Below are 25,431 nucleotides of genomic sequence, written 5' to 3'. Positions count from 1 at the left end.
TCAGCTGTGAAATATTGATTTTGTGCAGTGTGCATGTGTAGCTCCCAGTTTTCATTTTTAAAATTAAAATCTAAGTTTTTTGTTATCTTCTTTATTTTTTCACCTTTTTATTTTATGTTTTCTTCTTTACTCTTCTCTAATTCTTTTTCTTTATCTTTATTCATTGGCTGTTCAGCCTCTATGCACTAAGTGTCTAGACAGGTACAAGTGAACAGCTTCCAAACATCTGAATACAATTAGGGCCAGAATATTCCTCTATTCCCACTTAATCTGATGCATGAAGAGTGAAAATGGAATGAAAGAGAGATTGTAGATCACCTCCTTCTGCACACCTCTGACTGCTCAGATTGGATTTCAAGAATTAGGAAGAAACACATCACCCATCAAATGACTAGAAATCACTGCAGGATCACAAGAAATATGGGAAAGTGAGAAAATTCCTCTCCTCCAAAGGAATTCATCTTCGGACAGTACACTGAAACTCATGGAAATGTCTGATAAAGAATTAAAAATATTCACAGTGACAAAGCTAATAGAGATGGAAGAGAAGAGAGATAATGAACTGCAGAAGAGGAAGGAGAAAGGAGCTGACGATTTCTAGGAGATGAGGAAATTCTTGCAAGATCTAAAAGAAGAAATACATACTATAAAAAAGAATCAAATGGAACTGTTAGAGATGAAGGCTATAATACAGGAAGTCAAAACCTCCCTTGAAAGTATTAAAAGCAAACTAGATCATACAGAAAACTGAATCTCAGATGTAGAAGATAGAATTGCTGGCCTAGGAAAATCCACCACAAAGACTGAGAAAATTGTCCAAAAATGAGAATAATATACGAGAAATACTAGATATCACCAAATGTCTAAACACCCAGATACTTGGAATCCCAGAAGGTGAAGAGACTCATAAGGGCATTGATAATCTATTCCATGAAATTCTGCAAGAAAACTTTCCAAACCTAGAGAGGCATTAAAAGATCCAGTCCCAAGAAAAACGAAGGACTCTAAATATAATCAACCCAAGAAGATCTTCTCCAAGACTCATTACAGCCAGACTGACCAAAACCACAAAGACAAGATACCAAGATTGGCAAGAGAGAAATGTCAAGTCACCTACAAAGGATATCCCATCAGGCTAACAGCACACCTCTCATTGGAAACAATGCAAGTGAGAAAAGAATGGTAAAATGTACTCAAAATATTAAGGGAAAAGCAATTTCAACCAAGAATACTGTACCCTGCAAGATTATCCTTCATATGGGAAGAAAAGACAAGTACATTCTCAGATACACAAAGCCTGAATTTACCAACACCAGAAAAATTAAATACAGACACACAGAAATGAGAGTTCAAAAACTAAGAAAATGGCCAAATTAATCATAGGGACAAGTCTGGAGTTGAACATTATATCCCAGAATTTAATCAGGTAGATCAAAGCACAACAGAAGATAGATTAAGTACATGGGACTGAACTGGTGAAACAGAATTTTATGGCTTTTGACTAAAACATTGCCAATTTTCTTCTAGGTTTTGTTTTTCTGTTTTAAGGACTTTTGTCCTGTCTTGAGCTGCCAATAGGTTCATGTACCTACTATTTGAACAGAATCCTAACCTGTTTCCTGGCTTTAAGTTTTAAGCAAAGTTCCTTAGCATTTCTTTGATTTATTAAAGCTAAAATTGTTTTTCTTGAAATGGAAAAAATTAACTAAAAAAGACCTATTTAGGGGTCATAAATTGGCATAATGGCTGTGTCGCTGGACTCCCATGTATTCGACCACGGTTTGAGTCCTGGACCCCATGGCTTAAACTCACACTGGGTGCATGTGTGTGTGTGCCCAAGATCCCTAGAGGAGAATGGAGAAGGGATTGTGGCATGGCCGTCCCTTCTGGGGGGCTGATTTCTCTCTTTTCTGCCTCTCTCTCTTTTTGGCGAGTGCACGTGCACAATAACAAAAAACTCTTAAAAGAAAAAAAAAACCAACCTATTTAATGACCATAGTAAGCTATATGGCATCAGCTAGGTGCTACCTTATTGTATAATTCTACTCAGAGTTTATGCCTAAAGTCAGACATGTATTCACAGATATGCATATATCAGCTGAACTTGCTGTTGAAAGTAGTTACATTAATTAAGATAATTTGTGGATCAATAAAATGTGTGGGGGGAATGAATGGAAAACAACTGTAGATGCCTGAGATATTTGTGGGAGGAGGGTGGGAAATAGCAGAGGGTAAGAAAAAGGAATAATATATATATATGAAACTAGAAATGGAAAATTTTTGACAATAACATATATGATTAAGCCACTATGCAGTAAATTCTGGATGGGAAATCACATTTTGTATGATGTGACAATGCTCAGGGAATAAATGTAAATTAATTAATTAATTTTTAAAAAGTTTCAGAAGAAAATTACAGTGTACTTGTCACTAGATTCTATCTTTGTCCATATATTTAGTTTAAGGTATTTTGTGAATCAATAAAATGTGGAAAATAGTTTAGTATGGGAGAGAATGGAAAGGGGAAGAAAAAACAAGTAAAAGTATGCTTAATTGACAAAAAATGAGAAGATATTTGCTGATAATTTATAGAGTAATATTTCTGGCTTGACTGTCATGCATTGTCTTTGTGCTGGAAAAGGAAATGTTTTACACTGTAAAGATGTGAGTAAATGTAAATTAATTAATTAATTAAAAGATAAAAATAGAATTCTTGGTTGAAATTGTTTTTCTTTTTTTGCATTTTGAATATATCTTTCCATTTTTTGCTTGCTTTCATTTGCATTGTTTAAGTTGAGAGTTCTGATCTGATAATGGGATAACTTTTTAAGTAAATTGATGTTTATTTCTTGCCATTTCTAGACTGTCTTTGATTTTTACTAGTCTGGCTATAATATGCTGGGAGGAGTATCTATATTGTTTCTGTTTTTTTTTTTTTTTTTTTTTTTTATTTCTTTGATCTCAATGTCTGAATGTTTCTCAAGGCTTGGAAAGTTTTCTTCAAGTGTTTTATAGAATAGATTTTTCTATTCCCTGATTAGATTCTTCACCTTCTGATGTACCAATTATTTGGATATTTGGGTATTTAATGGTTTCTAGTATTTCCCATATATTATCCTCGGTTTTTTGCGGTTTTTTGGGTTTTTTTTTTTTTTGGTTACGTTTTTCATTCTTATTGGTGGTTTTGTCTAGGTCAGAGGTTTTATCTTATAGATTAGAGATTCAGTCTTCAGCATGATCTAATCTACTACTAATACTTTGAGGGAGTTTTTGATTTCCTGTACAATAGTCTTCATCTCTAAAAGTTATGTTTGATTCTTTTATATGATATCTATCTCCTCCTTCAAGTTATGGAAAGAATTCCTCATATTCTTTTTTTTTTTTTTTTTTTTGGGGGTTTGCTATAGGGCGCGTGCGCTTGCCAGACAGACAGAGAGAGACAGAGAGACAGAAAGCGAGAAATCACCCCCCCAGGGGGAATGGTCACATCGCAATTCCTTCTCCTCCATTCTCCTCTTAGGATCTTGGGCACACACACACGCGCACCCGGCATGAGTTTTAAGCCACTGGGTCCAGGACGCGAAACGCGGTGGACTATGTGGGAGTCCAGCGACATAGCCATTACGCTAACTGCTGGTTCCTGCGGAATTCCTCATCTTCTGAACTTGGTTATCTGTTTTCTCTTGCATCTGATTTGATTTTGTTACTATAAATATACTGAATTTTTTTTTTTTGACATTTCTGTGAGTTCTATTGTGCTGTCTTTGGTTGATTAGGAGTTGTTTTGTTCCCTTGAGGGAGAAGTGTTTCCTTGTTTTTTCATATTTCTTGTACCTCTGTGCTGGCTATTAGCCATCTGATGAAGTATATGCTTCTTCCTACTTAGAACAGCTCTTCTTCCCAGATATGTTCTTGGTAGACAGCTGCATCTTTCAGTCAGAATAGGTTGAGTCTAGCTAGGTTCAGGTACTTGGCTCCTCTAACATCCTATCCGGATGAGATTCACTTGACACTGGGCTGGAAATATGTAACTAAAGAAAGAAGCCCAAGTCACCTGCCATGCTGCATGTGGCTTGTAGGTCACTGAACTGTGAAATCCCAAATTAGCTGGCTTCTTGGGTTTCTGCTATGCCAGTGGTTGGAAATTGGGAAGGCAATGGTGAGTGTAGGACAAGAAAATAATCCAAAAGCAAACCTGGGTAGCAGGGGAACACCAGTGGACAATTTATCAGCCATTCTCCATCAGTAGCTGGATCCCTGGGTTTCAGCTATGCTGAAAGTTGGAACTTGGAAAAGCAATGGTGGACGAGGGACAGGAAAAGATTTCAAAAGCAAACCTGGGTAGCAGAAGAACACATATGGGGAATTTACCAGCTGCTCTCCATCAGCACTTAGCTCCCTGAGTTTCTGCTGTACCAGTGGATGGAACTTGGGAAGACAATGGCAAGTGCAGGACAGGAGTCTCTCACGTTAAAATCTCTTTACCTGTCAACCCTTAGAAACAATCAGAGGTTTTCCTTGTAGGACACTGCAGATTCCTTGTGAAGTCTACTCATTAGGCCTGTCCAACTCCACTGCTGGATCCCATAGCCTCAGAAGGAGGAACGCAGCCACCTACTACATATTTCTGATGTTGGTGGGAAGACAAAGAATGGGGCCTACTTCACACAATATCTTAGGGGACTGAGTAGCTGTAACATGCTGAAGCTGAGCCACATATAGTATAGACACATTTTATTTCAGAAACTTATTGAGTTCCTTTCAAATTATTTTTCTACTAGTAGCCTTTATCAATCCTGAGAGAATTAAGTCTCAATGCCCTAAAGCAACTGTTGTGTTTTGTATGTAATAGATTTACTTCTTCCCTATGTATCTATAATGGTGTTTATTATATACCCATGCTTGGGAGAATTGAATAAATAGTCACACAAATAATTTATGTACTCTGTGGTGTGGATGAGAAAATCTGCAAGCCTAGGAGAGTTCAGAGTACATAGTAGGTAACAGAACTATGTCTCTTTATGTTTTCCAAATAGAAAAAAACAAACACATAAATGTTAGGTCTGTGGAGGATACTGTAGATTATCTTATCTAATGGTTTTAGACATTGGCTATGCATCTGAATCAGTTGAAGAACTTGTTAAAAATTCAGATTTTTTTAAAAAAATGTTGTTATTTCCAAGTGCATGTGCACTCTCCACAAAGAAATAGAAAGAGAAGGAGAAAGCATCCCCCTCAATGGGGCATAGTTATGCCACAGTCTCTTTTCTATTTCTTCATCCTGTTAAGATTTGAGGCATGCATGTACACAGATCCAGCATGTTCTTTCAGGCTGCCAGGATTTGAACTGTGGTTGGCTTTGTGGGATCTGTCTCCTTTAATCACTAGGTAATGAGACTAGCCCCAAATTCAGATTCTTAAGTTCCATTTCTAGATAGCTTGATTCAGTATGTCTTGCAGAGAGAACCAGAAATGCATATTTTTAAATATGCCCCTTAGATCATTTTGAAGTAGTCATTTAATTACTGTTTTTAACATATAGGCAGCTATGGGAATATCACCTCTGTAGTAGTAAACCCTTCATTTTCACATTTGGAGTAGGCTTAGTCACCTAGATGCAGAACACAATTCAGAGGAAGAAGTTAGCTAATTTTTTGGGATGGGGGCAAGGTGTCCAGTGCCCAAGCCTGCCTCCTGCAAAACACTCTTACCTCTGAGGTTTGTGGGTGTGTTTGTTGGTTTAAAGTTTATTTTCATTTATTACATCATGAGAGAGAGAGAGACAGGGACAAAGATACAGCATCCCAACAGGGTCCTGACACTACAATCCATCCCCCAGTCTCATCCAGCCTTGATCAAAGATACATCATATCTCAATGAGGCTTCCTGGATATGAAGTGGCAACCTTCCCATGTAGGCCAGCCTTGTAGAGCATCATGTTTTATCATTGTGCCACCCACCCATGAATTTTAAAAACAATTCCTCCTAGGATTAAATAGAACAATAGTGGACCAGCCTGTGGCCTTGTGGTTAAGGCAGCTGCATCCCATATGACTGACCCACAATTTGAGTCCCAGATTAAGCAGTTTCAGAAACAGGCCAGGCACATGTGTCTGCCTGTCCAAATCTTGAAAGAAGAAATGGAGGAGAAAGGATTGGGATGTGACCATTTCTCACTGTGGGTAAGGAGAGTACATTCTCATTTTTCTTCTCTCTAGCTCTCTCTCACACATGTATCCTTTGCAAAATTAAAAACAAAACAAAACAAAAACACAAAACAAAAACAAAAAGCAGAAAAACAAATTGAACCATAACAAAGCTAATACTCCAAAGTATTCTTCATCTCTGATATTCTGGAAGGTTTTTGTTTTGTTTTGTTTTGTTTTTATTTAGAGAGTTGTAGGAGAAGAGTACAGGGCAGAAAGAGGAGGAGAGAGATTTTTGATAATGTCTCACCATGTCCCAATCTTCTTGCTCTGGCCTCCTAGTTAGCTAGAATTACAAAGTCAGAGCTGCTGTATCTGGCTGTTGTATGGCAAAACAATGAAGGGAATAATTAATACCAAGGAAGCACAACCTTAGAGATTTGGTTCACTCTTCCTAGCTGCCCAAGTAGATACAGCCAGTCTGTGCTTGTGCCCATGAAAGGAGGACAGGATTCAGATTTATCTTTCAGGTTGCTTTTAATCCCACAGGATAAAAGGGGGAATGACACAGGGTAAAAGGGGGATTACAAGTCACAAAGAGATGAGAGGTACTGTGCGTCCTATGCTGGCATGGCAATGGGGAGTACAGTCCACCAAGGCCCACAGGAAGCTGAACACCGAGCATGCTATCTACGAGGCACAATCAGTGAGCCAGAAAGGAGCTCCATGAAGATCTTAGAGAACAATAGTGGCAGCTGCCATGAGTTGACCGAGCATCGAGGGTGAAGATGATAGAAGAGCAGTCCACCCAGTGATCCTTGAGTACAGTGGTCGGGACTAGTGGCCGACAGAGGAGCATCAAAGACGGTGGAGCAGAGGACAGTCTGGGAGAGGAGGAGTTGGTGTGCGAACTGGCAGAGCCTCCAGCAGCAAGTGAGGTCTCAGATGCAGGGAAACAGGATTTGGCCCAAGCAGAGAACAGAGCCGATGATCTTCTCAAAATCCGGGGTTTTTACAGGCAGTTTTTGTAGTCTCATGGTTAGCAAAGAAAGTGGACTTCTGTGGCCCTATCATGCCCACATGGTCCTATGGTTACCATTTGGTTTTTGCCATCATTCCAAGACAGGCAGTCTTCCTGGGTAAGGTGCCTTATCCAGATGAGCAGTATTTGGGTTATGGCCAAGTTATTTTGGTTTGAGTCCCAAACTTAAAATGGCGTTACTTTGGTTCACATTGTATATAGTACTTCAAACTAGAAATATAACACACTGAAAACAATAACAATCAAGGTTAAAAATTATATGCTAAGTATAACACTGGCCTTTTTACATTTTGCTAGGAATTAAATTATTGTTATTTTTAAATTTGTTATGGGGAATGCACACTCACCAGAGAGAGAGAGAGAAAGTGAGAAAGCAAGCTGCCAAGTCCAGGACTCAGACCACAGTTCCCATGTGGGAGTCTAGCATCCTAACCATCATGCCACCTGCCAGTCCTGACATTGCACTTTTAAACAGTTTCACTTCCCAGTGAAGAAAAAATGAGGCAATTGCTCTTATGAATTTTAGTTTTGATTTTTTTCCCCAGAAAGATAGGAGTAAGACCAGGGATAAAGCTGTTTGTGTTAGAAAACACTGTGAGATAAAATTTATTTCTAATCTCAGATGGACCGAGAATTTCAGAAAATCACACGAAGACCCTTTGGAAATCTACCAAGACAGCATATGCCTGTGCTCGGCTACCCAATCTGACAACATTAAATAAAATTCTAGGGTCTAGGGCTGACCCTGTAGCTCAGTGGTTAAGGGAACCAGATCCTATGTGGTCAACTGAAGTCACATCCTGGCCCTGGTGGCCTGAAAAACATGCTGAGCATGTCTTTGTGCATGCCCCAAATTCCAACAGGATGAGAAAAATGGAGAAAAGGGGATTGTAGCATGACTTCCTCACTAGAAGGTGCTTTCTCTCTCTTCTCTTTCTTTCTCTTTCTCACACATGCCCACGAGTTCATGTGCCCTCTGACAATAAAATAAAATTTTAAACATTAAAAAAATCTATGGTTTTATAGGTACATTCATTTACCTAACATAGTCTCTCTCCTCTCTTTTAAAAATTAGTTTGCTATAGGCCATGTGTGTATACCAGAGACAGAGGAGAGAGATAGAGACAGAAAGTGAGAAATCACCCCCTGGAAGGGATGGCCATGCCACAATCCCTTCTCCTCAATTCTTCTCTCAGGATTTTGGGCATGCACACACACGTGCCCAGTGCGATTTTCAAACCACCAGGAGTGGGACTCAAACCACAGAGTTGGCCATGTGGAATTCAGCTACTTTAACCTCTGCATTACCTGCTGGCCCTCTTTCTCTCTTTTTTGTCTCATAGGGCTATGTCTTTCAAAATACAAGTCTAGAACTTTAGCCATGCTCTAAAACTTCCTGCACTATTTGACTGAATAATGGAGCCTAACCTGGGTTATCTAGGGGCTGCACAATGTGTTGTAGAGTGCCACTGAGTGAACAACCAAAGCCAGATTAAGTTTAAAGGGAGTCTTTTGGAGAGGTTTTTTTTTTTTTTTTTCCTATAGGGCGTGTGCTTTTGCTAGACAGACAGAGAGAGACATAGAGACAGAAAGTGAGAAATCACCCCCCAGGGGGGATGGTCACGCCGCAATCCTTCTCCTCCATTCTCCTCTCGGGATCTTGGGCACGTACGCACACACGCCTGGCATGAGTTTAAGCCACCGGGTCTGGGACTCAAACCACAGTCGACTACGTGGGAGTCCAGCAACATAGCCATTACGCTAACTGCTGGTCCCTAAAGGGAGTCTTTATTAGCTGGCCAGGAACTACAGTCTGAGGCTCGGGGTGGGGCAGGGGGGCCGAGAGTAAAAATTGCAGCTGTGACCAAAGTTTCAGTAGTCTTTTTATAGGGGGTCAGTTACCAGGGGTTTCTATGCAAGCAGTTACAGAAGCTGAATCAAGCAGGTTAATTATTTCTAAGGGGAGTGGGGTTTCCATGCAAGCAGTACATTGCTAAACAAAAGGGTTTCAGGCTAGTTAGCAAAGACAGTGGCAAGTACAGGATGTCGCCCTGGATATGGTTTTCTATATGGTTAGCACAAGCTATTTTCTCATGGGAAGAGCAAGCAGGTTTACAGAAGCAGACAGCCACATTAGGGTAAAGGAACAAAATGGACAAACAGGTGTTCATCTACAAGATCTAATATGCAGCCTTCCACAAAAGAGCTCAGAAAATATGCTGGGGTAGACAGGTGCCAGATCAGTGGAGAGTGTAACTGTTTGCCTCGTTTTCCTAAACTCGACTCCATTTCACTGGGAGTTAAGAGAGAAAGCTTTTTCTTATTATTGGATGTAAAACAGGTTTATTTGTTATTGGACGTAAAACAAATGGCACAGTTCCAATGTACAATTACTTCCATCAATCCCAGCAAACCACAGCCTAGAAGAGTTTTAAATGTGTTCGGTGCAATCATGCTTCCTTCATAGATTCTAAGACAGAATATATATGTGTTAATATAATAAATATATAAAGCACATTTTATATAGTCAATGGAACAAAATTTCCCAAACTATATTCTTATGTGTAGTAGTCCCTCAGGATGGTCTGAGAAAAATGGGCCCCATTATAAAATAAATTTTGTAGAGCTATATTTCAAGTCTGGTTTTCTCAATTTACCTTGTATGCAATGTTATTAAAAGCTCTGAGAAGTCCTGAAGTTATGAAACCCATTTACTTTGTTAGACTCATCATCATTTTCCAGTCAGAAACATTATGTTCCAGTCACAAGTCCAGTCATGTTACAGTAATGTTTCTTGTGGGGACACCTTTTTATATACTGTGGATTGCCATTTGAAAAATGCTTTCAAAGACTAAGAGCCATTAATGAAGAGAACTCTAAAGGTCGTCCAATGCAACAGAAAATCTGCTTTTCTGTCTAATTTGTCTTATGCATATGAAACCATTTCTGTCATTACCTATGTTAGCATGAAAAAACAAATCTTTCGTTCTTGAAAGGGCCAATATAATTGTACAGTAATGAATAGTGACAATTTGGTAACACTTTCTTCTCAAAGCATTTCTGAAGCAGAACAAAATAATTTTTTAAAAGGATATTTCATTAGGATTCCAAAGATCTGCTTCCCACTAACTAGTGGTGTGCTTTTGTACTAGTCAGTTAACTTCCCTGGTTATCACTTTCTTCACTCATAAAGTAGAAATAATAGTGCCAGTCTTATCCACATCATAAGGTTGTTGTGAAGTTCAAACAACAAAATACACTAGATATTTCTTAGTATTGTGGAAGGGCACAACTGACACTGGGGCAGGCTACTAAGATGTGAGCTAGAACTGGAAGAGAGCTGGCATTATAGCAAGATTTGTGATGGTGTCATCATTGACTGGAAATACAAGACAAGGTTGAGGAAATGCATCCTCTAAAGCCCAAGTTTTGCATAACTCTTCCACTCCACTCCACCTCACACTCCATATTTTGATAGACTAGAAAGGTCAGGGTCCAGTCATGGTGGTATATAGGTAGTGTCACTGCTTGGGAGGTTGAAAACCTCATGGGATGCACAAGTTTATCCCTGAGCTATCCTGAACATGCTGGGTTCAGTTGCACGTGTCTATAATTCTATTTGGGAGGGTTGAGCAGAAACATCATGACATAGTGAGATCTTCTAAAAGAAAAACAAAAACAAACAAAAACCACACACACACACAACAGAACAACCTATCCCTGTCTCTCTCCCTTTTCCTGTCTGTCTCCTGCTCTCATAAAGGAAAAATAAATAAATAAATAAATAAATAAATAAAAAAAAACAAGAAGGAAAGAAAGCACAGTGCTGGGAGTCAGAAAATGGAAGAGCACAGGAAATGGAAGCATCTATATGATGTCTCAACTCTGAACTGCATCCTGACACATGTCATGTTCCTAACTGCTGTCTCAGAAATAACTCACAGTCTTAATAGCTATTTGCAGGCACCATACCTTCTTCTCACCATCTTTGCGCAGGTTAATAAATATTCTTCCTTTACCTCCTGACTGACTTCCTCAACAATTCACTCAGTAGATCTCCGAAGTTACAAACATAACAGGGGCCTTTTGTTAACACCTTTCCAAACAACTCCTTGCTGTTTTAGTGAAGACTTGAATAGGACGTAACAGAGGAGATTTCTGTTCCCCCAGGTCTCTGGTAAAGATAGATCCCTGGGCTGACTAGACCATGAGACTGACTCAGGCTAATTCTTTCAAGTTTCTGACCTTTGGCCTTTCTAGAAATTTTCTTCTTTGTGTCCTTGACTCTGTCTATATTCTGTGTCCTTGGTAACAACAAGACCTTGTTTTTTACAATAGTCTCCCTCCCTACTGTGTTGTAACCATCAGTACTGTAATATTTCCTGTCTCTTGTAGCCACAAAGTGTTATATAGCCCACATCACCTTTACTCCTGCCAGGCATGAGACCAGAGGCTCCTTTTCCCTATCGTATTAGTTACCTATCATGCTAATGAAGTATCTCAAATGGTAGTGGTTTACCTCACCAGACATTGTAGTGTCTGGGGAAGTCAAGAATCTGCAGAAAGCGTAGTTTGATTCTCTAACTCAATGATCTCTTACAAGTCTGCAAACTATGTGATGGCTAGGACCACAGTCACCTTCCAGTTCTATTGAGGCAGGATGCACCTTCAAGCTTATTATGTGGTTTTTGGATAGATTCAGCTTCTAGGGAGTCATTGGACTAAAGGCTTCAGTTCTTCATTGGCTGGCCATAGGATGCCCTCTGTCCTTGCTACATGAAATTCTCCATGGGTAGTTCACAACACAGAAACTGACTTTATCAATGTGAGTAAGTGAAAAAGGGAATGTACAAAACAATGAAGTCACAATCTTTTATAACCAGATCTCAGATGTGACATCCCTTTGTTTTTGTTGTTATCTATTAGTCAGAAATAAATGACTGGATCCAGTTTGCAAACTTGAGGAGTGCATCTTATTAAGGTAGGTAATTGCACACTGATGTGAGGAACTATTGGAGAGGATGGAGAATCTTTGAAGGCTACCTGCTATAACTGTCTTGTATTGGACACAGCAATTCTGTGTTGGGGCTCCCCATTCTAAGACATTCCAATCCCACAGTAATTTCTGCTCACTATTTCTTAAGACTTCTTATTTCTTTAAACCAGCAATTTCCTCTTCAGGTCTATGATATAATAGCTGTATTGATCCCATGTCCAGATATCCCGGGTTCTTAAATCTAGTAGGACTTCTTATCCCTCTCACCACAATTTTTCTCTTCTGAGTTCCACTTCCCTTGCAGTATTCTTAATCCTTACTTTTTTGATTAGGTGCTCTTTGAGCATGTCCTACTCCTTCTACTTTGCTTGCCAGTTTTTAGTACTTCATCCCTGTGTGGTCTCTCACTTCTTTGAAATAAGCTAAATTCCTGTTACTGTTGTTTATCAATCAAGAAATATAGGATCTAAAGTTTATTCCACAGCTTTTAGTTATTTTGCCTTGATTAAAAAGAAAACATAAGCCATCAGTTATTTCACAGAGGGATTTTATGTCACCTGTTCCAACTCCTGCACCAGAAGTAGATACACTTTTTATAATCATAACAGATTTGCTGTTCCACCAGACAACGAAAAACAACCCCCAAAGGGTTACAGGTCTATTTGACATGAGATTGGACTAGCTTTGTATTCAGTGAAGCCAAATTAAAACTGTTTCCAAAGGAAAGGGATTATCTCCAGCATTCTGAAGGATTACTTTTCTATTCACTACAAATCATACAGATAATTAATATTTATTAAGCTCTTATAGTGGGCTCATCACTATTCTAGGTGCTCAGATAATCCAGACAGAAACATAAGTCATGGTGATTGACATTGAAGACATGATAACTGTGGTTCCCCAAGGTAGGACTTTTTGAATTAAGAGCAGACACAAGACGTAAATTCCAGCATTATAAAGTTCTGTGGAACTGTGCCTTAAGGCATAGACAGGATTTCATACATAGGAAGAGGAAGATAGGGAAAATAGTATAAATGCATACATTTATATGTAAACAAGCAAAGAATAAGATGATATTTTCCTTATCCTCATTAATGTTTTCTTATTAAAATTTTTTTTTTCTCAACAGGCTGTCACATGAGCAACTTGAATTCCCTTGTGATTTTTTTTTTTGAAGAGGTTTTTGCTATCGGGCGCGTGCGCTCGCCAGACAGACAGAGAGAGACATAGAGACAGAAAGCGAGAAATCACCCCCCAGGGGGATGGTCACGCTGCAATCCGTTCTCCTCCATTCTCCTCTCGGGATCTTGGGCACACATGCACACGTGCCCGGCGTGAGTTTTAAGCCACCGGGTCCAGGATGCGAACCGCGGTCGACTACATGGGAGTTCAGCGACATAGCCATTATGCTAACTGCTGGTTCCCAATTCCCTTAATGGTAGGGAAACACCACTTTCAGTTTAATTGCTGGGTAAGTATGCAGTCTGTCTACTTTCATGCTTTTTTGTTTGTTTCCATTTCTTCTAGTCTATAACTGCTTATGTCTGCTTTGAATTCAGCTGCTCATACTTGGTTCTGATTTGAAAGTTGCCCCACACTTCCTCTTTTGTTGCCCATCTCTCTGTATCCTGTCAGTACTTTTGTAAATATTTATACAGTGCTTACTCTAAACCAAGTCTTATTCTAAGTGCTAGAAGTGAATAATAGATGAATTAGAAATAGTTTCTACCCTCAAGTAGTTCACAGTCCAGAGAGGCATGGGAACAGATTATACAGCACCAATAACTTTCATACAAGACAAACAGGTTAGTACTATGGAGAACGCTAAAACATATTACTACAATAAATGTTGGGTATATGATATATTCTTTTTACCTTTGCATTTTGTAGACCTCAATTCTGCCACATGTTTTGCAATAAAAAGTGTGCGTTTTGGACTATCTTGATGGTACAGCAGTAACACACTGCTCAAGTGGTATTGGATCCATATGGAAAAATTGCAGTTCATTTCCAAAGTCAACCTGTTTACACTGGGTGTGCACATGTGTCTGTGACCTTGGCTGATAGGGAAGGCTGGAAGGATTAGGATTACAAAATGAAAAACTGTTGAGGGTGCTTCTCTCTCTCTCTCTCTCTGTCTCTCTCTCTCTCTCTGCCTCTGCCTCTGCTTCTTTCTCTTGTCATGAAATAAACTTTTTTTTTTTTTGCTATAGGTCACATGCTCTTGCCAGAAAGAGAGAGAGAGAGACAGAAAGCGAAAAATCACCCCCTCCCAAGGGAGGAAGGCTAAACCACATTCCCTTCTCCTCCATTCTCCTCTCAAGATCTTGGGCACACACGTACATGTGCCCAGTGTGAGTTTAAGCCACTGGGTCCGGGACTCGAACCACGGTTGACTACATGGGAGTCCAGCGACATAGCTATTATGACAACTGCTGGTCCCTGAAATAAACTTTTAAAAAATGTGTGTGTGTGTGTGTGTGTTTATATGTATGTTTTCCTTGTCTATTGCATTGCCTTTATTCTCTCCTACCTGCAGCAAATTAATCTCTGGAAGGTCTGGACTGTCAACTTTACAATGAGGTGATGCTGTGGACTCTGGTCTATTCAACAAAGGGCTTTTGTGGTACTGGGACTATGGGTGGGGAAACAGCTACGACAAAGCATTCTTTCTTGGCTAGGAAGCATCTCTGGGACAACACACCTGGGATTGGTGAGTAGTAGTAATTCAGCTAAACCATTGGCACCAGTGTTCTCAGTCAGGCCGTCCCATGAAAAGGTATTCCTTTCATCTTTGGAGGATGAGAACTGAAGTCCTCTCAGAATAAGTAATTTCTTAATCCATCAGAGAGAAAACTCTTATATGCTGACATTTGGGTAATAATGAAAATGTGATAAGACCATAGGTAGGAGGCAGAGCCCAGCTGTGCTTAGCTGATAACAGCACTATGCAATAGATAGTGTGTGGCCCTGGAAAACAAGACCTGTAAATACAGTCCACACTTGACATGATGGAAACAGGGAACTTTCAGAAAAATGAATTCAGCTATCTATCCAGTTCTCTCAAGCTAGTAAGCACACAGCAGTGCCTACTAAGACCTTGGTAATCACCATGATGAAAAAACAATGGCTACAAGGCTGGTGAAGTATAGAGCTGCTTGCTATTTGTACTAATAGAGAGAACCTGTTGGACAGGAGAAGAAAAAGGCTGGCGGGAAATAGTGAAGAAATCTGCTATCTTCTGAGTTAGGCTAGAAACAATAGGCATTTTTTCATGTAATGACCTGACTGAATTTCTGTTCTATTTATAGGCTAAGGTTCTATGAAACTGGTTTTCAAAATAAAGGCAGAGGAGTGGTATTATAAATGTTACATGAAAATGCTTTTTGAAAGAAACTCATTCACTCCTGAACCCTCCTCTTATGATTCATTAGGTGAGGCCCTATCATGTGTATCATCTATATTTTTGTAGGAAATCTCCTTTCTGCCCATTGAGAAGCATTTCTGTAAGAAATGTCCAGACCTTGGGGCCTTTTTGAAGGGTCCTGGTTGGCTAAGTGGAAGTCATTTGCCTCTGCCTCATGTCCTACCCTGTTTTGCTCTAGTAGAAGTGAATAAAACCCTTTGTTCTAGACAGAGGAAGAAAAAGGCTGGTGGGACAGCCTTTCTCTTTGACCAAGTCTCTTCACATTCCTTTTTAACTGCATCTTTCTCAGGTTTCCCTGACACCATTTTGGAAAGATAGCTTGCCCATAACCTAAGTTCCTCTAAAACAATGGTCCTCTAACTTCAGAGTACATCACAGTCAGATGTACTCTGCCAGAAAAAATATGGGAAACCCCATTAAATCTGAATTCATATAGACATAAAATAATTTTAGTGTGTGTATGTATATATAAATGCATATATATACATATTCATATGCACATGTATATGTGTATATATATATATATATACACACACACACACACACATACACACACACATATATCACTTGTGATATTTGGAACATATTTGCAATAGAAAATTATCTATAAGTCCAGCAACATGCATGATGATTGGCCCTGCTATTCAGCATGCTGAGGCCACATGGGAGGCCAAGGTTTGATTCTCCATATACTCAAAAGCTGGGTGTGGTGGCATGTCTACCATCCCACATTCTAGGGAGGCTGAAACAGGAAGATTGTCATATAGCAAGACCCTGTCTTTAAAAGAAAATTGTTGTTCATCTAAACAAGAAATTGGACTTCCTGTTTTTTGTTTGTTTGTTTTGTTTTATCTTTTAAACCTGGTAACACTGGATCATCCCCGTAGCCTAGTGGTTAAGGGAGATGATGGATCCTGCATGGCTGACTGTGATTTCAGTTCCAGCCTTAGTGACTTTAAAAACACAACAGTTGTCTGTGCCCACATGCCCAACAGGATGAAGAAATAGGGATGGTGATGTGACCACACCCCACCAGGGGGTATACTTTCTCTCTCTTTCTCCTTCTCTCTAACAAGTACACTCATCCTCTGGCAACTAAAAACAAACAAACAAACAAGCAAAAAAACTGGCAATTCAGATTTCTAGGTTCCCCCCACCCAGAATTCTAATTTGACATATCTTAGTAGATTATTTTTAACAAGTACATGAAGATAAGTAGCTGAGAAGCTTCCTGTGGCTGCAGGCCCTAATGGCCAGGATGCGTGGCTCATGCACCCACCCCCCCTAATTGCCTTTGGATCTCAGGTTTGTGTCTTAGGACTTTAAGATGAATTTGTGCCCCTCCCCACCCCATCAGGAGATCGGTTCAAGCTCACAACATAGCATGACACCAGGCTGTCTGTGGCTGTAGGCCTTAATGGCCAGGACACATGGCTCATCTCCCACACACATACTTGCCTTTGGACTCTCAGAACTTTGGTATTTTGAGTGGCACTGCATGAACTTTTCTTTGCTGCTGAGGTGAAGCTCATTAGCTCAGTTGGAGGCTCACCACTCTTTAGAAACAAGGAGGACTTTTCATAACCCAGGACCTGTGACAATAGTGCAGGGTATTGCTGAGCAACAGGGAGGCAGACCAGAAGAGACATCGCCAATTTTCTACTTCTGCACACCTTTGAATACTTAAAGGTACCTTGAATAAGTTAAGAAGCAATGTATAGACCACCAGATGACTAGGAACAATCACAGAGGCACAAGAGGTATGAGCACCCAACATAATGTCTCTCCTCCAAAGGAAAATGTGAATCCCACGTCACCCACAGACAACAAAATGGACATCATGGTCATGTCAGATAAGCAATTCAGAATATTTTCAGTGACCAACTGACTGAGATTCAAGAGAAATGAGACAATGAACTCCAGGAGATGAGGCAGTCCTTTCATGATTTGAAAGAAGATCTAGACACCTTAAAAAAGAATCAGATGAAATTCCACAATTTGAAAGAAGAAATAAACACCATAAAAAATAATCAAACATAACAGTTAGAGATAAAAGTTGTAATACAGGAAATCAAAACCTCTCTTGAAAGTATTAAAACCAGATTCAATCATACAGAAGATCAAATATTTGATCTAGAAGAAAAAGCCTCTGACATAAAAAAATCATCAAAATGAATGAAAAAATATGAGCATATGTAAGATACGCTACATATCATCAAATGCCCAAACATCTGAATAATCGGTATCCCAGAGGGTGAAGAAAATGATAAGGGCATTGATAATCTATTCCATGAACTCCTGGAAGAAAACTTTCCAAGTCACAAAAAACATTCAGACATCCAGACCCAAGTAATACAAAAGACCTCAAATAGAATCAACCCAAGAATATCCTCTCCAAGTCACTTCATAGCCAGATTGGCAAAAACAACAAAAACAAGATACTAAAATTGGCAAGAGGGAAATGTCAAGTTACTTACAAAGGTCATCCCATCAGGCTAACATCAGACCTCTTGTCAGAAACAATGCAGGCAAGGAAAGAATGTGAAAATATAGTCTAAGTGTTGAGTGAAAAGGAATTTTACCCAAGAATACTATACCCGGCAAGATTAACTTTCATATGGGGAAAAAGATAAAAACATTCTTGGATAAACAAAACTTGAAGAATTTACCAACTACAGACTAGCTCTTCAAGAGGTTCTGAAAGGAGTGCTATACCAGGAAAATTAAAAAGTCAGACAGATAGTTTATAAGGCAACAAGAAGCAACCAAGAAAATGGCTTACTTAATGATAGGAACAGGTCCAGAAATATCGATAATAACATTGAATGTCAATGGATTAAATTCTTCAATTAAGAGACATAGACTGGCCAAATGGATATAAAAACCCAGAAACCCTCTATCTGTTGCATACAAGAAACACACCTTATAGATAAAAACATATATAGGCTAAAAGCAGAGGGCTGGAAAAGATAATCCATGCAAATGGAAATCAGAAAAGGGCTGAGGTTGCAATATTGAGTTCAGACAAAATAGGCTTTAAGACTAAGACTATAAGAAGAGACAAAGAGGGAATTATATAATAGTAAATGGGATAATTCAGAAAAAAGACATAGCACTTATTAATATCTACACACCCAACTCAGGAGCACCTAAAGATGTGTAGGAAAGACTGCTGGAGCTAAAAGGAGAGTTAGCTGAAATACTATAATTGTTGGGGATCTCAACACCCCATTATTTCCTTTAGACAGATTTTCTACCCAAAAAAAAAAACAAATAGAAAGATACAGGAACTAAATGATACTATAAACCAAACGAGTTTGATTGCTATCTATAGAAGTTTCCACCCTATGATGACAAAATATACATTTTTCTCAAGAGAGATTAGACTACAACACACTAATTGTTGGGAATCTCAACACCCCCCTATCTCTTTTGGACTGATTAAGACAAAAAATAAACAAAGACATACAGAATCTAAAGCATATCATAAATCAAATGGACTTGACAGACATATGGAACCTTCCATCCAAAATACTAAATGTACATTTTTCTCACCCCCACAAGAAACCTTTTCAAAGACTGACCACATGATAGGGCACAAAACAAGCCTTTACAGATTCAAAGGCACAGAAACTGTATCCAGCATCTTCTCCAACCATGATGGAATTAAACGTGATATCAATTTCAGAAAAAAAAATGAAAATACACAATCATATGAAAATTAATTAACCTACCCTTGAATGACTTCATAAGAAGAAATTAAGACTGCAATCAAAGATTCATGGAAACTAATGATAATGAGTACACGAGTTTCCATAATCTATGAGACATGGCAAAAGCAGTCATAAGAGGGAAGTTCATAGCAATTAGTGCATATAGGAAAAAGATGGAAAGGTAGCAAATGGGTAACCTAACATCATGCCTCAGGGAATTGGAAAAACAACAACAAAATGCCAGGAGAAAAGAAATAATAAAGATTTGAGCAGAAACAATAAATAATAAATAAAATAGAAAAAAATGAACCATACAGAAGATAAATGAAAGCAAAAAGTGGATCTTTGAAAAGATGAACAAGATCAACACATCATTAGCTAGACTGATAAAGAAGAAAAAGAAATCAGATCAATCAAATATGTGATAAAACAGGCAACATTACAACAGACACAATAGAAATACAAAATATCATTAGAGGATACTATGAGCAACTATATGCCAACAAACGAGAGAAAATGAACGAGATAGACAAATTCCTTACTGCATATAACCTACCAAGATTGAATTAAGAGGACATAGAAAACCTGAATAGATCCATAACAAGCCATGAGATTGAATCAGTAATAAATAACCTCCCAACAAAGAAAAGCCCAGGTCTAGATGGCTTCGCTTCTGAATTCTACAAAACTTTTAAGGAAGGGTTAACTCCTATCCTACTAAAATTATTTCTAAAGATTCAAAAGGAAAGAAACATTCCAAATTCATTTTATGAAGCCTCCATCATCCTCATTCAACAGATAAAGATATGAGGAAAAAAGGAAAACTACCAACCAATACCTGATAAATATAGATGCAAAAATTTTCAACAAGATACTTGCAAATTGTATACAATAACATATAATAAAGAGTATTCATCATGATCAGGTAGGCTTTATCCCAGGAATGCAAGGGTGGTTCTACATATGCAAGACCATAAATATAATACACCATATTAAAGGAAAGAAAGATAAAAGCCATATGATCATTTCAATTGATGCAGAGAAAGCATTTGATAAAATACAACATCCTTTCATGATTAAGACTCTCAGTAAGATTGGTATAGAAGGGTCATTTTTCAACACAATAAAAGCCACATATAAAAAACCTATAGCTAGAATTATACTGAATGGGGAAAAGCTAAAAGGTTATCTAGTAAAAACTGGTACTACACAAGGCTGCCCCCTTTCTATATTGCTTTTAAATATAGGGCTGGAAGTCTTAGCTAATGCAATCAGAAAAGAGAACAATATAAAGGCATTTGAATAGGCAAAGAAGAGTTGAAAATCAAACCAGAGTCATTCTTTACCTATCTAGAAAAGGTAATCATAGTGTTTGTCTGGAATCATAAAATAACCTCTATTGCCAAAGTCACCCTGTGTAAGAAGAGTGCAGTAGAAGGAATCTCACTCTCTGGCCCCAAAATATACTCTCTGGCCCCAAAATATCTTACAAAGTTGTGATAACCAAATCAGCATGGAATTGGTGTGAAAACAGACATGGAAAAATGGGACAATATAAAGATCCCAGAAATAAACCCTAAAACATACAGCCAACCGATTTTTTGACAAAAGGTACCAATCAATCCAGTGGAAAGAGGAAAACCTCTTCAAATGGTGCTGGAAAAACTGGTTGTCTACTTGAAGAAAGATGAATCTGAACCCCTACCTCTTACTCTTTACAAAAATCAACTCAGTTGGATCAAAGATAAAAACCTAAGACTTCAAACTATAAAACTACTGGTGGAAAAAACTGGGGAAACACTGGGAGACATTGAGTATGCAATGACTTCTTAAATACAACTCACAAAGCATGAGCAATAATCCCTAAAATCGACAAGTGGGACCATATCAGACTAAGAAGTTTCTGCACAGCAAAGGACACAGTAACAAGTGTAAATCAGCAACCCTCAGAATAGGAGAATAGTTTTGTAAAATATGCCTCAAAGAACTGATAACCAGAATACACAGAAACACAAGCAGCTTACTTGGAAAAAAAAATAATAATAACACAATTAAAAGATGGGAAAATGAGCTTAACAAAAATCTCTTTAAGGAAGACATATGAACAGCCAAAAAGCATTTGAGGAAATACTTAACATTCCTCATTATAAGGAAGACGCAGAATAAAACCACAATGAGATACCACCAAACCCCTGTCAGAATGGCAAAGATTCAAAATATAAAAAGTGATAAGTGTTGGCAGGGATGTGGTGAAAAGGGAGCTCTCCTACACTGTTGGTGGGAATGTAAACTAGTTCAACCACTGTGCAGAACAATATGAAGGTTCCTCAAAAATCTACAAATAGAACTACCATTTGATCCAGCAATTCCACTTCTGGGTATCTACCCAAAGGACAGTAGAACTCCCAGTCGGGAAAGTGCTTGCACATCAATATTTATTGCAGCATTATTCACAATCACTAAGACATGGGCCCAACGCAAATGTCTACAAACAGATGAATGGATTTGAAAAAGTGTGGCACATATACTCTACGGAATACTACTCAGCCATTAAAAAAAAAAGATTCTGGTATTTGATAGAAGGTGGTCAGATATGGAGGATCTATTGCTGAGTGAAGCAAGTCAGGATATGAAAGAAAGGTGTTGTATGTCTCCGCTTAATATATACTGACTATCCGTACTTTATGGTAGAGATCAAAATACTGGAGAGTATAAAAGCAGTGAAAACAGTCAGGGATGCTGAAGACAGTGTGGAACAGGGTGGGAGAAGAGAAGAGTATAGAAAAGGATAGCAAGAGAACAAATAAAGAGATATGACATTAGGGGACACAGAAATGGTTTATTACTGGGGACCAGCAGTTAGCATAATGGCTATGTCACTGGACTCCCACGTAGTCGACCATGGTTCGAGTCCTGGACCCGGTGGCTTAAACTCATGCCAGGCGCATGTGTATTCGTGCCCAAGATCCTGAGAGGAGAATGGAGGAGAAGGGGTTGCGGCATGACTATCCCCCCTGGGGGGTGATTTCTCGCTTTGTGTCTCTCTGTCTCTCTCTGTCTGTCTGGTGAGCGCACGTGCCCTATAGCAAAAACCTCTCAAAAAAAAAAAGGAATGGTTTATTACCTGTTCATGATAACATGTATAGTATTCTCAAATAGATTGGTCTAAGAAGCATTTCATGTAAATTCTTTTTACAAGCAAAATGATATATAGTGATTGTTTTAAAAAAACATGAGAATAATAATAATCTGGAAAATAATGATGTAAAGCTATTTGATGATGATCATGGGGATTTTAATTTCTTTGTCTTGATTGATATAAAAGGTATTCCTTCTGGAAAAATAAATGTAATAGACTGTAAAGTTGTATGTGACTTAATGTAATATAAACAAGATTATGATAATAATAAAAAACATAATTGGCTGAAGAATACAATTTATGGAACCCTTATCTAATACTACAGACTTGTTTGCATCTTCTGCTCCCTGATACTTCTAGGGCATAACTATTACCACAGAATCATATCCCTGTATCTTGATATTGCTCCAACTCCAGGTATCCCAAATTTGCAGCACTTATATGCTATGAAAGGAAGCAACTTGGTACAGAAAACTTGTTCCCATAGCCCATAGCTCCAGGGAGTAGAGAGAAATGATGTGAATAAATTAATTTAAAATACTCTCACTGACAATACTATAACTCCTCTTACTACTAATTAGGACCTACAGAGCACTTAGTATGTGGCAGGCACTAAGTTCTTTTACATATGTTAACCCCTTTAATCTTCATAACAATGCAATAAGGTAGGTACAATTCTCATGCCTAAGTTAAGATGAAATAACTAAAATATAGAGATTTTAAATGGCTCATTTAAGGTCACACAACACGTAAATGGTAGAGCCAAGCAGTTTGATCTCTTTACTATCAACTTATACCGAACCCTTAGAGGGCAGGGTCCAGTAATGTCCCTAAAAAAAATGTGAAATGGACAATTTGTTTTCATTCTCTCTCTCCTCCCTAGTGGCCACTCTCCTCCAGTCCCACATCATTTTTCGATATTCTCTAATTTCCTCTTCATGTCCATCAATCTAACTCAGCTCTCTGGTTTCCCTTAGCAGCACTAAAACCCCAAGGGCCAGTTACTAATAAAGCGCTCTTACTCTCAGAATTACTGTAATAATAGCTACCTTGTTGAGCAAGAGATCTGGAGAAAGAGGGTGAGGGGAGGAAGGAAATGTTGTCTGTGTGTCTGTGTGTTTGTGTTGAAAGCAGAATGGGAGGAAATAGCCAAATAAAACTTTTTAGATGAATAAAGGCAGCTCCACGGGAAATGAATGGCCAGTTATTATTGTTAGAATAAATTCCATCTGACAGTTCTTGTAAGTGATCTAAATAGGAGGCTGTTCCTGCTGCACCCTCCTCTCCCCAAAAGTTGGAGGTAAAATTGCCTATTGACTATAGGATCAAGCCTGATGTTATTAAACTAAATTCTATGTATTTCTTCTCTGCTCAGGAAACAGGCACAGACTCAGAGGAAACATGCACCTTTAGTTGCAGGTCTCAGTATGGAACACTTCCTTCCTGTCTATCTCCTAATTAATACTTCAGTTCAGCTGAGTATAATTGGCCTAGAATTCAGAGCTATGTTCAGTGTCTCTTGGGCTGGTTGCACAATAAGGGTTCAGCTGAAGCTATGGAATAACTTGTCAGCGCCAAGCTGAGAACCTAAAAGATAAAGCTATTCTTGAAAGGTGGGAAAGCAGTAGAAAGCTTTTAAAAGAGACAGAAAAAAAACAAGAAATAAATCAGTGAAGCTAGGCAGTTGTTTCTTTTCTTTTTTTTTGGGGGGGGGGGAGAGGGAGTCTCTTTCCATAAGGAGAGGATGTTGGAAGTGATGTAAAGATATATGTGATTTAATGTAATATAAATGAAATTATGATAATAATAAAAAATATAATTGGCTGAAGAATACACTTTATGGAACAATTATCTAATACTGCGGATCTGTTTGCATCTTCTGCTCCCTGATACTTCTAGGGCCTATTACCACAGAATCATATCCCTGTATCTTCATATTGCTCCAACTCCAGGTATCCCAAATTAGCAGCACTTATATGCTATGAAAGGAAGCAACTTGGCACAGAAAACTTGTTCCCATAGCCCATAGCTCCAGGGAGTAGAGAGAAATGATGTGAATAAGAGGAGACTTCATGAGGAGACTTCAAACTTTATGGAAAAATAGAGTTAAAGTATGCATTTATTTTAGTGAAAAAATGAAATTCTTCCATATTTTCATAATATGAATTTTCCATGAACTTTCGAAAGTCCCCCCTCACACTTACTAATCCACTCATTCATTCAGCAAATATTTAATGTGGGTCTATTATGTGTCAACCACCATTTAAGCAGCTAATGATGCAAACATGAAAAAGAAAAGTTTCCAGCTTTTATGAAGTTTACATTCTAGTGAGGAAAGATCTGGTACAGAATCTTGTAGTTTGGAGTCAGTAACATGGACAGAACATGGCTTGTTGAGCCATTGAGGTTACCACAAGCAGGGAGCCTAAGGTCATTAATGGCCTAAAGTCACTGACTAAGATCATAACTGAGGCTGAGCTGATCATCCTCAATTGCATGTATGTCCTTTTCCCTCATTGCTCCAGAATTAAAGCTTTCTTATCCCTTAAAGTCTACTTTCTGATACATTCACTCCCTAAAGTTTTCTCCAAGGACAACAGCCCACAGTAGTTCCTTCTCCAGCTTTCTAAGTCTGCAGTCTTATATTCATCTATGCAGGTTCTCATTTCCTAGCTACTTCTGTGTCTTTGTCTAACATCTGTTTTTATCTTGCTGGTAGTAAAGGGATGTAGCTGACGGAACAATGAGAGGTTAAATCTAGTTCTTACCCATAGGAATTCAGGATTCCCTGGCATCTGGCTGCTAGATTCCCCGCAGCTGCTAGCCCATCTTGAACATTGAATATGACAGTGCACATTTGAGGAGTCATGAAGGCAATTCACTCTTCCAAAGAATTCAGGAATTCTTCACTTAACATTAGACTATATATATGAATCTATCTATCTATCTATCTATCTATCTATCTATC

The 25,431-nt window shown here is 38.6% G+C and overlaps 1 pseudogene; it reads right to left on the bottom strand.

Annotated features, from left to right (window-relative positions):
* Positions 1-4,242: 4,242 nt before the first annotated feature.
* The window catches only part of LOC102477730 (endoplasmin-like), a 24,120-nt pseudogene continuing 2,931 nt past the window's right edge, over positions 4,243-25,431 (bottom strand).

Source organism: Tupaia chinensis, unplaced genomic scaffold, assembly GCF_000334495.1.
Source record: "Tupaia chinensis unplaced genomic scaffold, TupChi_1.0 Scaffold144991_2, whole genome shotgun sequence".
NCBI classification, from domain to species: domain Eukaryota; kingdom Metazoa; phylum Chordata; class Mammalia; order Scandentia; family Tupaiidae; genus Tupaia; species Tupaia belangeri.
The sequence above is the reverse complement of the archived record's forward strand: the minus strand, read 5'-3'. Positions and strand labels throughout refer to the sequence as shown.